Below are 17,764 nucleotides of genomic sequence, written 5' to 3' on the forward strand. Positions count from 1 at the left end.
TTCAACAATGACGAACACGTAAATATCATGCAATGATGCAACTTGCGATTCAAATCATGAGCAAATCTCTCGGCCATAATTGTGATGCGATTTGACTCACGCATGGTTTGAATCGCCGATGAGATTTGAGATTTTGAGATTTTACCAACACTGGTGACACTGCCAGACAGTAGGAGTTAGAATGTAATAACACACACACTATCTTTTCCCGTCCGCAACGTTTACTACTCGCGCGCACCATAACCAAATTAATTGGGTTTTAGTAAGTACATGATTGACATTTTATGATTTCTAGTGATGCACGAAAAACAAGATATGCCTATGATTGGAATGTTTCTGAATAATAAATGTTGCAAACGTAAAAGAGAATGCTTCCCTAGGGCTTCTTCTATTGAAATATTTCATCAAATGCTTCAAAACCCAAATGTAGGCAATTCGGATCCAAGAAAGGCATCATTACCACTGAGGAATAAATTTGGGTTTTCATAGTAAATTTTTAAACAATTGTCGTAGGTATCCAACAATTTTCATATCTTAAGATACGCTAGTTTTGTTCGAAACCAGTGACATAAGTAATCAAATGAATTTTCTAAAAATATTCATGCATGATGGCACTACAATCCTCAATGAACAAAACTGCCTTACGTAGTTTACGTTGGGCGGTTGTGTCTTGTACATAACCCTTCTGATTTTTAGATGATCTATGTATCATTTACTAAACTTCTGAACTGATGAACTAAACTATGAAAACACATCTCAATCAGCCCTAGACCTTTACATTGCGTACCTCGACTAGCAATGAGCAAACCATGCAAATCATCATACGAAAGAGCTGTCGAAAGGAGATGCGCAATGAGGTCCCTGGTTTCAGAGCTGATGACTTGAATATCAGAACTCCAAAGTGCCTTATTTAGAATTAAGTAGATTCGAATTTGGTAATCTACTCAAAACGTTGATTGATTTTAGCTCATTTTAAGAGGTGAGATATCGAAATGCTAAACGCAATGAAATCAGATCTCCAAAAAAAACGTATTCGGAATAAATATCACACCTTTTTGTTGAACCTGAAACTGAGAGTTGGCCGGCTTTTAGAGTTGGTGTAAACCATTTCTCGAAGGATATAAATAACGGTACCTTAATCTACAGTGGCCCTAGAGGAGCCCTCTAGGTGGCGGGGTTCGATTCCCGGTGCCGGTCTAGGAAATTTTCGGTAATCAAATGAATTTTCTAAAAATATTCATGCATGATGGCACTACAATCCTCAATGAACAAAACTGCCTTACGTAGTTTACGTTGGGCGGTTGTGTCTTGTACATAACCCTTCTAACCCTACACCCTCAGTCACACCGGAGAAAAATCCAAGTTACCTTCAATAATGTTGATCTCAAGATATTCCTACGTATCTGCTCGTTTACTGATTGCCATACTCTCCAAGGTCAAATCAATGCTTTCGCTGATTGGTGCACTACGAACCGGATGGTTGTTAATCCGACTGAATGTTCCGTTATCACATTTTCAACCAAAAAAGTGCCGATTATCTTCAATTACCATTTGCTGGGTACTACATTCAAACGGGTGAATCACGTGAAGTATTTGGGTGTGGTTGTAAAACTCAAAATTGACATTTTCACACCACCTTTAATACGTTGTCAAAAAGCGTCCAGAACCCTGGGCTTTGAGTATTGTTCGTCATTATGGAGCCCGTATTACAACAACGGCGTAGAACGTATTGAATCTATTCAACGGCGTTTCCTGCAGTTCGCGCTTCGAAGACTAAACTGGAGAGACCCGCTGCATCTACCTAGTTACGAGGATCGCTGTCGCTTTATTGCCTTAAAGCCACTGCGTATCCGCCGGGATGTGGGCAGAGCCCTATGTGTAGCTGATGTACTTCAAGGAAGAATAGATTGCGAAAGAATTTTACAACAAGTCAACATGAACGTTCAACCAAGACCGCTACGGAACAGTTCGATGCTGAGGCTCTCCCTTCGTCGCACTAACTACGGTGCAGAAACTGCAATCTACGGCCTCCAGAGAACGTTTAATAGAGTTTCTTCCTTGTTCGACTTAAACTTGGCGCGGAATGTTCTTCATCGTAGATTTTCTGAATTTTTTCGTTGGTTGTATGTGATAAGTCTGCATTTTATATGTTTTATTTTTTTATCTTGACAATGCTTATATGTAATATTTTCTTGACTATTTGCGTTTATGTCATTAGTATTAATTAATATTTTCATACATCATTAGGACCAATTGTAGTCTGTTGATGAAATCGCACAATAAACAATGCCACATGGGCGAAAACTAACAGCTTCCAAATGTTCATCGGAAAATGTGTCCGGACCAGTGTTTGTGACTATCAACTTTCCCGCCAGCCCATCACCATAGATGAAACCATAAATCCCAACGATGAAAACCGTCAAGCTTCCGAGAGTTGAAATTGAAAGATACATTAGCTCCAAAGAGCACTTCTGCCGGATCTAGACAGCCTGAGAAACCCAGATAAACATGATCGAAATCATCTCGCGTAGATGTGCATGGAGTACGCAAGCAGATTCTTCTTCTTCTTCTTTGTTGGCATTACATCCCCCACTGGGACATTGCCGCCTCGCAGCTTTGTGTTCATTAAGCACTTCCACAGTTATTAACGGCGAGGTTTCTAAGCCAAGTTACCATTTCTGCATTCGTATATCATGAGGCTAATGATACTTTTATGCCCAGGGAAGTCGAGACTATTTCCAATTCGAAAATTGTCTAGACCGGCATTGGGAATCGAACCCAGCCACCCTCAGCATGGTCTTGCTTTGTAGCCGCGCATCTTACCGCACGGCTAAGGAGGGCCCCACGCAAGCAGATTAGTGATCATTAATAGTCCCTTGGCTTATTCTACTAAAATGATTTGCTTGCACATGTTCCTTTCGATATTGTCCCATTATTTCATATTAAAAATTAGCCGTTTATGCAAAAATATTTTTATGAAAAAAATTCTGATCCATTTTCAGGCACTTACCCCTAACCAATTTGCTCGCAACAAGTTGCATTCGACGGGGGTTTTCGAAATGACTATAATCAAATAAGATTAATTAACCTATCCACCCAAAGGAGCGATTTCAAACTTTTTCATATACAATTTGCAATATTGATAAGGCTTTTATTCTTTTGAAATGAAACTTCTAGTATTCTCGATCAGGTCCTAGGCTGTACAATTATTACCATAACGCTTAATTATTATCGAAATGCAGAACAACTCGATTTATAGGTAGAGAGTAAAATTCACTGGAACGACACTTATTCATAATGTTGGTTCTTCATTCTAGCTGCTCTTCTCAGAACAGACATCGAGGCATAATCTGCGTCACCGTTGACGTGAGGCAAGTGACTGCATTTCCAGTTGAGTATTCAGAAAAGAATTCATCCAGACGAGAACTGACTCACCTTCTTGACTGGAAGCGAACAAGCGTAGGCTGTCAATGTAGTGGGCGGATTGGTGGATTTATTTTTGTGTTGATGGCAAGCATACCCAGACATAATATCCACAACCAGTTTGCGGCGAAATAGGCTTACATATACCATTCGTTCTTTTAAGGAATTGCTCTTTGTTTAATCGTATCACTATCCCAAAGACTGACCTGTTTTCACGTCACTATCAACCAATCAGGTTACGAAACTGGTGCCACGGTTCATTGCTAGTTTGTCCAGCTGTACATGGGAGTACAATTTAAAGGACTAAGCTACACATTGCATTGCCATTGACTGTGTGTACAGGCTACTACACTAATAACGCTATATATTTTGTTTCTTCAAAGTTTGAAACGTACGGTAGCCCTAAATTATAGCCCCGAACCAATTAAATGACCAGTTCTGAAACAACAAGCTAGCAGCGCTTGATTGGCTCATTTGCCGTGCGGGAGTTACAGATTGGGTTAGCATGTTGGTTGTTCGTTGGAACTACTCTCACTAACGAGACATGTTCAAATGTGCAACTACCCGCAAGTCCACCGTTGCGCGGGCAGGCAGTCCTCTCACTTTTTGGAAGTATGTATCTACACATGCTTCTCTCGAGTGCGCGGTCCAGACTGTGGCGAGTGCGCAAACAATAATTACTATTAACGTTATTTGCAGACCATAAACATACTTTAAATAGTTAACCCAATTTCTCTGATATTTTGCACGCAAGTGGTTAAATAGTACAAACTACAATTTATCAACAAGAATAACAAGAAACGATTAATACGGAAAGATAATATAACCCAAGGTTGGTTGAACAAAGTATTTAAAAATGAGATGAAGAGAAGAGAATCCATCGCTAAATCGCTGTCATTATTCATGGCATGTTGATAACAATCTTAATAATTAAATAAAAGATAAGTATTTATAACTTGTGCCGTTCTTGATATTTGAATATGTTAAATTATGTTATGGTCAATATAACAAACATAGCATAACAAAATAGTATAATTTGACTCGTTTTGCAAAAGCATCGAAGATGTGGAATTAAGTTCATTCAATTGCATAGCATCCAGAGTGCCACATGCGTTTTCATAGCTTCTTCGAAAGGTCATCTGTGATGCTGAGTTGCGAATTGCAAGCATTTGTATGCTTGCGGCGCGCAATTAAGGGTTCATCCATGGACAGCGACCCGTCTTATGTGCTGGTGCATTATTCTGCGCATTTTGAGCGCGCATACGGTAACGGTCTCGGCACAACATAAGAAGAAGATCGCGAGATTACGCACTTGGTAGCATGCATGGAATTTTGTATCCAAGGGCGATTGCCGTTGTTGGTCGCCGCGGCGATTGCCGCTGTTCGAGGGAATGCTTATTATCTTTTTTGCATGCACGGGCGAACCAATTCGTCAGATACCTTCTGAAGTGAAATTAGCATTGGTTGAACGGAGTACCTAGCTCGTATACGAGAAAACTTACTCAGCTTATACAGCGCAATAAGCCTGGATGTTGCTTAGTGTAGAACTTCTTATGTTTTTATTGATCACGATTCACGAAAACACGAAGCTCTTACATAATGTTTTAGATGTTTATGATTGAGCACTAAAAGACGATTTTTCTTAATAAAGAGTGAAATTTCAGTAATTTAACGAACTGCTATGATACTAGTGTCATCGGCGTAGGGACTCGAAACTCATGAACAATTCAAATCAATCATGAGTTGAAACGCACCCGAAATTTCATTGCAGAGATGAATCATCCGTTTGAATCATCGTAGGTTTTCTTTTGTTTTCGTTTGTTAAAAACATTTCTATGGCGTTCGTCGCATAGAACATTGAATACTCTTCCGTGGGTACAAATTAAATCGCATAAAATTTTATTTAAAAAGTTTTTTGGAGCGTAATGAATTTTTGGGAAATGAGTGAAATGATTGCCATGGGAAGCTCAGGCGTGATGCATTCCTCCAAAGTCGCAAACGAGTTAATTCGCGCGGGAGGGCTTGATGATTGAGATTTGTGCACGATTTTATCAACAATGATTGACATTTAATTAGAATTTGGCTTACATGACTCCGATATCAGATATAGACTACCAGCGACTGTTAGATTTTTTAACAATTCTGTATTAGATCCTACCAAAACCTGTACTTATAAGAACTGGGCATATGCGAAATTGTTAGATTCTTGTACAAAAATGTAAGCTAAGGTCTCATACAATATTTGTATAAAAACACAGATAAAAATATGTTGTGGTTTTAAAGGTATATTCATGCACATATTTGGAGCATGCAAATAAACGTTACATTCAATCGATCTTGCTGTTCTTTTAAATCAAAATAAATTTAACCTGTGCTTGCTTGTAAAATTCAGTCAAATTTAATTGAATATCGAATGTTAATTCGTTTGATGCCATTAGCTGCAATTTTACACGTCATTGAATTTTCAAAACTATTGCTGTGAATCTAGCATTTTCGCATATGTCCAATTCTTATACATGTTTTGGTAGGCTCTTATACAGAATCGTTAAAAAATCTTACAATCACTGGTTAGGTGATCCAATACGAATCAGTCTTAATCGTGCTACAATGACATATTTTAATACTAGATGATGATGGTACTATGATTGATATAGGCGCAAAGACTCAAAGAGCAAGAAGATAAGTGACGTATACACACTCAAGTATTATATTTTACAACAGGAGGATTACTCAATGCATAAATATTAAATTATGTTGCAATAGGCAAGTGAAGCGAGGTATGTGCAAGAAGAGAACACTCAGCGGATACAGGTGTTCCTGACAGTTACCGGCGGTATGAAATTCGAGCCTGGATTCCCGACACTAGTTTCAACAGAAGACGATAATATCTAAAATTTGAAAGCAAAAGGGGAGCTGGGAATACCTTACTTCTAATACAGCCTTCCGTATCCGTTCACCTAGAGATCACCACTGCAAACCGAATCGCAGATCGACCCCGTTCAGATTGATGGCCAGCACTTTTCTGACATTATCGACGTCAGGACCATTGATGCGCTAATATCGACTTCGACTACTATCTGGCATCTGGGCCACGGCAAATGCTGGGTAAAGCGTACTATTGGTATTTCGCGTACCTGAAGGAATAAAATAGACTCCGTCTCGCGGTCCTTAGCCTCTTACCCAGCAACTCCTATCGCTACCTCCTCGTGGTGCTAGCCGGGATACGAGCAACCTTAGGGAAGATCGGGTAACCAACCCTGGTGGGTGGTATGCAGACAGGGAAGGAGGGATTTGCTCCTCTCCGGAGGTGCAAATCTTACTGAGCGTCTGTTCTCCATGTCAGGGTCGGCTCACAACAGCGTCTGTTCTCCAGGGGCGGCTGAGTGCCAGCGAGGGACTCTAAGTGAAACTGTGCACCATGGTCTACAGGGAATAAGGAGGAATTGTCCTCCGGAAATTTAGGGGGTTTGGTGTCAGGCCCTGCAAGCCAGCCTTTAAAAAAACATCGCAACGAACAATCAACAAAAGAGTACGAACGGGAACCATCGGCGGAGACCACTGCGACGAAAAGGGACTAGCGATTAGAAACTAGCGGTTCGTGGAACTGCAAATCTCTCAACTTCATCGAGAGCACACGTCGCCGATGTACTCAAAGACCGTGGATTCGGCATCGTAGTGCTGCAGCAGGTTTGTTGGAAGGGACCATCTACCAGAGCTGCGGCAACACACACGAGCTGGGAACAGCTTTTATAGTGATGGGCGATATGCAAAGGCGCGTGCTCGGGTGGTGGCCGATCAATGAGAGAATGTGCAGGTTTGGGATCAAAGGCCGGTTCTTCAACTTCAGCATAATCAACGTCCATAGCCCAAACTCTGGAAGCACTGATGATGATAAGGACGCATTCTACGCGCAGCTGGAACGTGAGTACGACAGCTGCCCAAGCCACGACGTCAAAATCATCATATGAGATTTGAATGCTCAGGTTGGCCAAGAGGAGGAGTTTATATAGACCGACTATTGGGAAGTTCAGCGCTCACCGGCTGACGAACGAAAACGGCCTACGACATTCTAATTGATGGGCAGCACTTCTTCGACATTATCGACGTCAGGACATATCGTGGCGCTAACACCGACTCTGACCACTATATGGCGATGGATAAACTGCGCCCAAAACTATCCGTCATTAACAATGTTTGCTACCGACGACCGCCGCGGTACGACCTTTTTTTTTTTTTTTTTTTTTCTTGAGCAAGGGTAAACGGAAATCTGCAACCAGACACCTGAGGAGGTACTCAGGTAGTGTGGGGATGGGTATGTCATGTAACTCTTACCCGACCCACTAAAACCAAAACCCTTTCGCCAGTCCGTACCCCCGGCCCGCAATTAAGCAATACATCAGGGGGGGACTATTGAGAACGCTCACGCCTATGCTAACGCACTTGACGTCAATACACACAACATCGACTTCAAGGGTGGCTACCTCACCACCCATCGATCGCAAGCTATAATAGTAACCTAACGGTCCGTATCATAATCTCACGTTGGAGACGAGCACCCCGACAACAACCACCGCGCGTGAACCGCAATGACCTCTATATCTACATACTGAGGTCCCCGCAGCCCACCCGCGACATGTTGGTTGTCGGGGTGAGCAAGGTGTTCACTGCATCACAGGTGCCCTTACTGCACTCGTTGGTTTTGTTCAAGACGCCACCACCGCTGCAGTTTCGACATGATCTGTTGAGATGCTGTGTTCACCGCATTCCATATAGCTTCTTCCCGGCACATCCTCTCGACGAGGTTGTCCGGGGTTGTATCCATACCACTAATAAGCAGCATGGTATTGCGTTCTACCTCGAATCGCGGGCATGCGAACATCACATGTTCTGCCGATTCTACCTCACCTGCACATTCAGGACACTCCGCAGAATCTGCGAAGCCAAACCTGTGTAGGAATTTCTTAAAGCAGCCATGTTCAGACAACACCTGTGTTAGGTGGAAGTTGACTTGACCATGCTTCCTATCAACCCAGTTGGACACATCTGGAATCAGTCTGTGGGTCCAACGACCTTTGACTGCGGTGTCCCATGCTCTTTGCCATTTGAGCAACGAAGCTGCTCTCTTGACACGTCGCACTTGCACCGAGTCCCTTTCGTTGTAGCACTCCACATCCTCCTCCAGGAGTGTGTCAATCGGCATCATTCCAGCTATAACGCACACCGCCTCATATGATATGGTGCGATATGCGCTCGCGACACGTAAGCACATCAGCCGGTGTACTCTGATCAATTTCTTTACATTGTACTCGGCTTTTAGTGCTACGGCCCATGCCGGCACGCCATAACGGATGATAGACAATGCTACGCCAGCTATCAGCCTACGCACTTGACTATGCACCGCCGATCTGTTGGACATCATTCGTGATAAAGATTTTATCGCCAATGAAGCCCGCTGACACGCATAATCGACGTGGCTCGTAAAATTGAGCTTATCATCGATCATCACGCCCAGATGCTTGAGAGACCTCACGGAGTTAACTGTGCAGGTCCCTACTCTTATCCTAGCCTGTTGCAACCCATGACGGTTATGCACTACCACGACTTCCGTCTTTTGGTGTGCAAGGGATAACCGTCTCGAGTTGAGCCATTCCTCCACTCTGCCAATCGCGTATGAAGCCTTCAGTTCGACTTCGTCGAGAGTGTCACCTGCTACTTCTAGCATTACGTCATCCGCGAAGCCTTCTATCTTTACTCCGGCCGGGAGACTTAAGCGCAATACTCCGTCGTACATAATATTCCACAGAACCGGTCCGAGGATCGATCCTGTGGAACACCCGCGAACACTACGATCGACTTTTGACCAGCATCAGTGTCGTATAACAACACCCTATTCTGAAAATAGCTTTTCAGTATCCTGCACAGGTAATCCGGAACTCTCAATCGGTGCAGGGAGTCAGCAATTGCTGCCCAGCTAGCATTGTTAAACGCGTTTTTACATCAAGTGTAATCAACGCGCAGTACCTAATACCTCTTCTGTTTAAACCTCTCGCTATCTTTGCCGTATCCGTTACCGCTCGAATTGCTTCGATGGTAGAACGGCCCTTACGGAAGCCATACTGGTTGCTAGATAAGCCACCAGCACACTCTGTATAGGCCGACAATCTATTCAGAATGACCCTCTCTAGCAGCTTTCCAGCTGTGTCGAGTAGGCAAATTGGTCTGTATGCCGAAGGATCCCCGGCTGTTTGCCAGGCTTCGGTAATAGCACCAATTTCTGCCGTTTCCATCGATCTGGGAAGTTTCCTTCGTCCATGCATCTCTGGAGGCAGCTCCTGAACATATCTGGATTGGCAAGAATGGCGTGTTTAAGGGCCAGGTTTGGAATACCATCCGGGCCTGGCGCCTTATTGAGCTTAAGTTTTCTTGCTGCTACGATAAGCTCTTCGTTAGTCACTAGCGGTACCACGTCAACTGACTCGTAGGGAGTAGCGGGCCAGTTCGATGATTCATGCCTCGGAAACAACCCGTCTACTATTTTGGCCAACATCCCCGGAGATTTCTCAGGTGGCGTGCTATTGGTTCTAGCCATCACCATCCTGTATGCATCTCCCCATGGATTGTCGTTTGCCATCCTGCACAGCCGCTCGAAGCAGGCTCTCTTACTACATTTGATCTCGTAGTTCAGAGCTCTGCTCGCTGTCTGGAACACCCTGCGTCTCTCGACCTTATCAGCGTCTGTTCTGGCACGTCGCAGCCTTCTCTTTGCTCGAAGACAGGTTCTACGAAGGTCTGCAATTGTGTCAGTCCACCAGTACACAGGTTGCCGGTTTCCGGGAGGTTTGGTCCTCCTAGGCATCGTCACATCGCATGCACGGGTTAGTACATCGATTAACTCGTCGCCACTTAATCCCGTTGTTCGCGTCTCCCATCGTAGTGATTCCTCCAAGAGTTCTGGGTTGAACTGCGAGGTGCGCCATCCTAGATCGGCTTTGCCGATCCGCCTTGTGGCTACGGGGGTATACCGGATCATAAAACGAATTTCCTGATGATCGCTGGAGGTATGCCCTCATGAACCTCCCATTCTGGCTCCACCGTCCATCCCGCGCTGCAGAAGGTCACATCGATGCATGAATCACCGTTCGGTCCCCTGAACGTTGGCACTTGGCCTTCATTCAGCAGGACTACGTTTAGTACCGCTAGCGACTCTAGCAGGGTATGACCTCTGGCGTTTGTGGACCGGGATCCCCAGTCCACTGCCCACGCATTGAAGTCGCCTGCTACAACTAACGGTTTTAAGCCAGTTAGTCTTGCTGCAAGAATATCTACTACCCTAGTAAACTGCACTATACTCCACCTGGGAGGACAGTAGCAGCTACAAAAGTAAACACCGTTTACCTTTGCTATAACGAAACCCTCATCGTCAGGTGATGATATTATCTCCTGAATGGGATATCGCCCGCAAGTCCAGATGGCCACCATCTGGGACTTATCCGCAATCCAACTACCGTTACCGGCAGGGATGCGATAAGGATCGGACAGCAAGGCTACATCAGCTTTACACTCAGTAACCGACTGTTGTAGCAGCAATTGAGCCGCCTCGCAGTGGTTCAGGTTAAGCTGTGTTACCTGCGTGTCTGGGTCCTTCTAGAGGCCGGACAAGCCTGGACACCGGTGAGGTGTCTGTTGTCTGTACCCGGGGACAGATCAGACACCTTGGTGCAGCCTGACAGGTGCGAGCTTGGTGGCCTTCAGCTCCACACCTACGGCATAGCTTACTGCGATCAGGTCCTTTACAGTCATAAGACTTATGACCGTTGCCAAGACACCTGAAACAGGTCTGAAGCGGTTGGCTTATACTTAGCGGACATACCGACCAACCCACTTTCAGTTTAGCCTTATCCATTACCTTTTGGCCTCAGCCTGAGGTACTTGGAATGAGGCAACCTGCATTCCCGCGAAGCTTTTGCGTAACTGAACTGTAGATTCCTGGATCTCGACATTGCACTGATCTCTCAGTGCGTCGACCAGGTCTCGAGCCTCGGTTACTTCATCCAGGCCCTTGCACTGGATGTTCGAAACTGGACATAGGGCTCTTACTTGAACCCCATCGCCCAGGACTTCCTCTGTCAACTTTTGTACTCAGAACTCTTCTGAGCAGCATCCCGCTTCAAGACGAGAATCATCTCGCCTCTCCGCGTCCTTCGGATGCAGTTGACATCCTCTCCTAGGCCAGCGAGTTTGTCATTAACTCTCATGGCCTTCAAGACTTCGGCGTAGCTCTTATCGTCAGTACTGACGATAATCGCCTCACCTCTATCTTTACGCTTACCACTGACATTGGAAGGTTCACCCGTCGTCTTCTGGGCTCTACCCTTCTTAACAGTGGCGCGTATCGCTCCGCCTGCCGCTTTCTCTGCGGTCTGTTGTCGTTGTCGTCTCGCCTTCTTGGGGTTCACGACTTCCCTCCAGGGTAGGTCTTCCTCCCGGCGAGCTTCAGTGGTCCTCACTGGTGGAGGCACTGGGTTCAACGGCTTGGGATGGCCATCCTTCTGCTCGACCTTCTTCCTTTTCGCTGACTTCGGGCTGCGGAATTCTCGACAGCTGTTTTTTCAGGTTCGCCTCCTGCGTAACCTTACTCAGCTTCGGAGTCGCTCCTGTCACGGCCATCCTTCTGCGGAGCTCCTCAACCTGGCTCTCCACCAGTCGTTTGGCTTCAGGCAGGAGACGAATCTTCGATTCCGCCTCCTCTTTGTCCTTATCCGCCTGCTTCCGCTCCTTGACGAGTTTGCGGAGCTCTTTCTCTGCACTCTTACTGGCCTCTAGTAGGGATCTCCACTCCGTTTTGGCCTCAACTACTAGGGCACAGAGTGCCTGTACAGCAAGTTTCAAGTCCTTGCTGTAGTTAACCCGGTTGTCTAGGAAGGACATAATCACGTCGGATACTTCCGTGACTACTTCCATCGTGTGACCACCGCGTTCTTCGTGGTTCGCCATCACAGATTTGATGACGCGGGTCAGGGTTGGGCCGTCCATCTTTACTTCAACCGGCACCTCCTCAGACCCTCCACGGGCTTCACCATCGCCTTCCCCCGGCGATCTTTGGGGCGACCTTTCCAGGCCGCTGCGTCTGGTGAAAGGGTTCTCCTTACCACCATTCGCTTCACCTCCTTCCTTCGTCGTTTTTTGTTTAATGGGATTACTCATGTCTGATGGGTCCCCCTTGCGGCTGCTGTCGAATCCTGCTGGTGTAGTCGCCTTCACGATCCCATGGTTATCTATACATACCTTGCGGCATGCAGGGAGGCCATGCGAGGGTTGACACTTTCGTGTTCAGAGCCAGATCAGCGCTAGTCAGGGAAAAGCATCTGAGCCTACTCCCACTCAGCTGCCAGCTGAGCGACAGAATTGTACCGCGTGCTGCAAGGCCCGCCACGGTTTTAGGGGACGGAAGACAGCCTGGCCATTAGCCCATTCGCCGTTTCAGGTCGGTGTCACCCGGCCTTACTAAGAGAATAGAATAACCAGACTACCAGCCCTCGCGTTCACAATATCTCAATATCCAAAACAAGACCAATAACATACAACCAGTATACCATAATAAGGATCTTACTTCCCTGATGTGCCAATGGCACTCCCTGGGCTTGTGCTTTTGAAGCGGCACACAGTCGCTTTGATAGAGTCTGCTTACGGGCACTTGTGGTTTTTTGGGAGGGATTTTAACAGAGCCCACTGCTAAATCCCACCACGCCCTAGGCAGTTCTCCCTGACTCACAGACAGCTGGGGAGGGGTCGTCAAGCCCTTGGACATGGTCCATGCTGTCCCTACTGTCCCTGCTGCCCCCTGCTGCCGCGGTACGACCTAGAGCGACTGAAACAACTTGATGACGCCACTGCATACGCGCAGCATCTCGAGGCAGCGTTGCCGGAAGAGGGTGCGCTCGATGGGGCCCCTCTTGAAGACTGCTGGAATACAGTCAAAGCAGCCATTAACGACGCAGCGGAGAACAACGTCGGGTATGTGGGATGCAGTCGACGGAACGATTGGTTCGACGAAGAGTGCAAACAGATTCTGGAGGAGAAGGACGCAGCGCGGGCGGTCGCGCTGCAGCAAGGTACCCGGCAGAACGTGGAACGTTATAGACGGAAGCGGAGACAACAGACTCGCCTTTTCCAGGAGAAGAAACGCCGCCTGGAAGAAGCGGAGTGTAAGGAGATGGAACAGCTGCCGTTCTCAAGAAACACGCAAGTTCTATCAGAAGCTCAACGTATCACGCAAAGGCTTCGTGCCGCGAGCCGAAATGTGCAGGGATAGCATTAGCATAGCATTAGCATAGCATTAGCATAGCATTAGCATAGCATTAGCATAGCATTAGCATAGCATTAGCATAGCATTAGCATAGCATTAGCATAGCATTAGCATAGCATTAGCATAGCATTAGCATAGCATTAGCATAGCATTAGCATAGCATTAGCATAGCATTAGCATAGCATTAGCATAGAATTAGCATAGCATTAGCATAGCATTAGCATAGAATTAGCATAGCATTAGCATAGCATTAGCATAGCATTAGCATAGCATTAGCATAGCATTAGCATAGCATTAGCATAGCATTAGCATAGCATTAGCATAGCATTAGCATAGCATTAGCATAGCATTGGCATAGCATTGATAGCACATTGGCATAGCGATGGCATGGCATTGCATAGCATTAGTGCATCAGCGTTAGCATGGCAGCCCTGGCATTAGCATAGCATTAGCATGGCATTAGCACAACATTGGCATGGCATTGGCATGGCATTAGCATGGCATTAGCATGGCATTAGCATAGCATTAATTAGCATTTGCAGCACAGCATTTGCACAGCATTTGCACAGCATTAGCACAGCGTTAGCATGGCACAGCATGGCATCAGCACAGCATTGGCATAGCATTAGCATTAGCACAGCATTGGCATAGCATTGTAGCATAGCATTAGCATAGCAGCATAGCACAGCACCAGCACAGCATTGGCATGGCATTAGCATAGCACGTTGGCATATCATAAGCGTACACAACATTAGCACAGCATGCAGCAGCATAACATTGGCATAGCGTTAGCATAGCACAGCATAGCGCAGCATAGCATTAGCATAGCATGGCATGGCATTATAGCATTAGCATAGCATTAGCATAGCATTAGCATAGCATTAGCATGGCATTAGCATAGCATAGCATTAGCATAGCATTAGCATAGCATAGCATTAGCATAGCATTAGAATAGCATTAGCATAGCATTAGCATAGCATTAGCATAGCATTAGCATAGCATTAGCATAGCATTAGCACAGCATTGGCATAGCATTAGCATAGCATTAGCATAGCATTAGCATAGCATTAGCATAGCATTAGCATAGCATTGGCATAGCATTAGCATAGCATTGGCATAGCATTGGCATAGCATTGGCATAGCATTGGCATAGCATTAGCATAGCATTGGCATAGCATTGGCATAGTATTGGCATAGTATTGGCATAGCATTGGCATAGCATTGGCATAGCATTAGCATAGCATTAGCATAGCTTTAGCATAGCATTAGCATAGCATCCTGAGTTCTGTTGGCCCTTGGCTTCCTAAGATGACGAACTTTGCATCTCCTCCTCCTTCGTTCCTTTGTCTTCTCATGCGTGAAAAATTCCTTGATTTATCCTACTTCGACAATAAATTCGCCGGTTATCCTCTATGTCGGCCGCTACTCCGTGCGTGGAAAAAAAACTGACTCAGTCGCATCACTTATTGAAATAAATCCATATCCAACGATGTCTATAAACTAAATAATATTGAGAAACAATATTTAGTTTTTTTAGTGGAATGTCTTCAAATGTCATAAAGAAGACGAGTTTAATACTTTCCATTTAATTCCACCACGTTTTTTAATCTTTGTAGATACTTATTTCGACCTCAACTGTGAGGCCGTCTTCAGTGTCTCGTCTCTCGACTAATATTCCTTCCTGTGGTTTTGTGCAAACGCAGAGGTGAGCACGGTCTTCAAAATGCAAAAATCTCATCTTCAGTGCAAGGAAAGGGCCTGAGCCGTTATTGATCATTTGAACTAATGATTCAGAAATACAGTGCTGTGCGCACTAATTTCGTCGCTTATTTTTGCTAACACGCGTGCTCACTGCCGAAAAAAAAGAAACAAACCAAATTTCTTTTCATTGTTTGTTTTTGATGGGTTGGAAATAGGAGCTGTGGGATGAAGTTCCGAACCGTTCCAGTGTATCGTAAGTCAAAACAATAAAATATAGGCCTTAATAGCTGTTCCCAAAAATACCCATTATTTCATAGTTAGTTTCAGTCATTCAAATCATTCGTATCAGTTTCTCTTCTGCTAATAAACATATCGGCATATTGTATATTAGAGGTACAGCTTTGTGATACCACTAACACGAAATTAGTACGAAGTGGAAGCAGCTTCATCCATCTAAATAAATTCAGTAGAGATGATTGTTATGATCATGATGATGATGGTGATGATGATAGCGATGGAATTCATACTTTGATAGGGTATCTACTGACTACTTCGGGGCAATATAAAAACAGGTGTAGCTTTCATGAAAGGCAAACAATGGAATGGGAGAACTTTTCGCGCATATCTACAACTAAATCATGGAGTGATTATCATTTTTGAACGAGAAAATCATTTCCTGACATTAAAGCAATATTAGTAATTGATTACATTTCTTCTCTTTTCAGCTCTGCCCACATCGTCAATATTTTGACTTACTCAATTTAAGGTAATTTCTTATTTTAAGTTTTCAAATTTCTATTATGCTCTTCCTATATGTCTGGTTTTCCAAAATTGTTTATTACACTTCTCAACCATATAAAAAAGGAGCCAATTAATTCTTATTGAGTTCTATTTAGTTTTGCAAACATGTTTTTGTAAATTCACACTCCAGATCTAGATGCTCGTAATGTTATTTTCATAAATACTTGACATCTGTATTAAAATACCATCTCGATGTCCACAGGTGAGGTGGCAAAATTTATAGATTACGTAGGTTACTCAACATTCAGTGAAGCCACCCACTAACACAAACCGACGAACGGAGCTTACCGCTGACATTGAAAATTAAACCTATCTTTACTATTAGTACCGACGAGAAAAATAAAAGCGGAAGCATCCTACACGAAACCGACCATAGCATGAGAACCGGTAAAGAAAATCACCTACCACAGGTAGGGAAGATAGAACCAATGTGTATTCATCGACGATTTGAAAGCAAACAAAATAGAATAATCGACGAGAGAGGCAGAAGCATCTTAACACTCTTATATGAAATATTCAAATCATATGATTTAAATATTTCATATAAGATTTAATTTCTATTCAATTCAATTAATCCCAATAAGATTGTTTTTGAAAATCCTGAGACGTGGAATTAATTTGGGTAGGAATTAACTCTAATTAAAATGAATGTTTATATCCTTAATATCAAGGTTTCGACATACCTATATGATCAAATTTTCTGATTATTAAATTTTAATTCATTGGGAAAATTTCTCTCACTAGAGCTTTTCACACTGTTCTCCTCTTCTACTGAATCGGACTGAAATGACTCTCAGCAGAGGGCTTCATGTTTAATGGCTAAATTCGAGAGCAAGCTAAATTAATTGCATTAAAATGACGACAGCTGTTTTCTCTCTTTTGTCTATCGTTTTAGCTCTGCTTTTCAGATTTACGCCGCCCGGGAGCGACAGGCGGCGGTGATGCTTTATTGTTTTCATTTTCCGGCTGTATCAAGGGTTAACCAATGGGAAATGTAATGAGTAGTGCACACACAATGCAAGAGAAGATCGTGAAATTTTATGCAGATGAGGGAATGTCAGCGTTGAAAAGCAGTCTCCAGCGTTTGCTGGCTCACTTGTTAAGATTTCGTTTTTAACTCGCTTGATATGCGGTAGAGTTGAATTTTAGCAACATTATTCGGGAAAACAGTTGTTTACCTTAGTCTAATCCACCAATTATTAATTTGAACAAGTTTGCGTCTTTGTGAATAACGATAAAGAAATGACATGGTCCAGCACCAAACAGTTTATTTGACTTGGTGAGACCATCCTGTTTGTTGATTTCAAGGCAGCGTATGACTCAGTGAAACGGAACGAACTGTGGCATATAATTTTAGAACTAGAACATGTCTTTCCGGTAAAGCTTATTAGGATCATTAATGCGACACTAGATGGGTGCAAATTGAGCATCAGAATATTTGCTCATGACGTTAGATGGATTGAAGTTTGGCGTTGCGCTCTGCAGTCTGCCATTCAACATAGATTTGGAAGGTACAATTCGAAAATCTGGTGT

General features: G+C 44.2%; 2 protein-coding genes across 3 annotated transcripts in view; one reads left to right on the forward strand and one right to left on the reverse strand.

The window, feature by feature from the left end:
- Positions 1–17,764, forward strand: part of LOC134205317 (synapsin) — a 278,521-nt gene that overhangs the window by 67,893 nt on the left and 192,864 nt on the right. Inside the window, exon 2 of the mRNA XM_062680470.1 lies at positions 16,156–16,196. The gene's annotated coding sequence lies outside the window, so the exon portion shown is untranslated. The remainder of the gene's footprint in view (positions 1–16,155; positions 16,197–17,764) is intronic.
- LOC134205319 (uncharacterized) overlaps positions 1–17,764 on the reverse strand; it is a 109,326-nt gene that overhangs the window by 47,876 nt on the left and 43,686 nt on the right. The window lies entirely within an intron of this gene.

The sequence above is a fragment of the Armigeres subalbatus genome, chromosome 1, assembly GCF_024139115.2.
Source record: "Armigeres subalbatus isolate Guangzhou_Male chromosome 1, GZ_Asu_2, whole genome shotgun sequence".
NCBI classification, from domain to species: Eukaryota; Metazoa; Arthropoda; class Insecta; order Diptera; family Culicidae; genus Armigeres; species Armigeres subalbatus.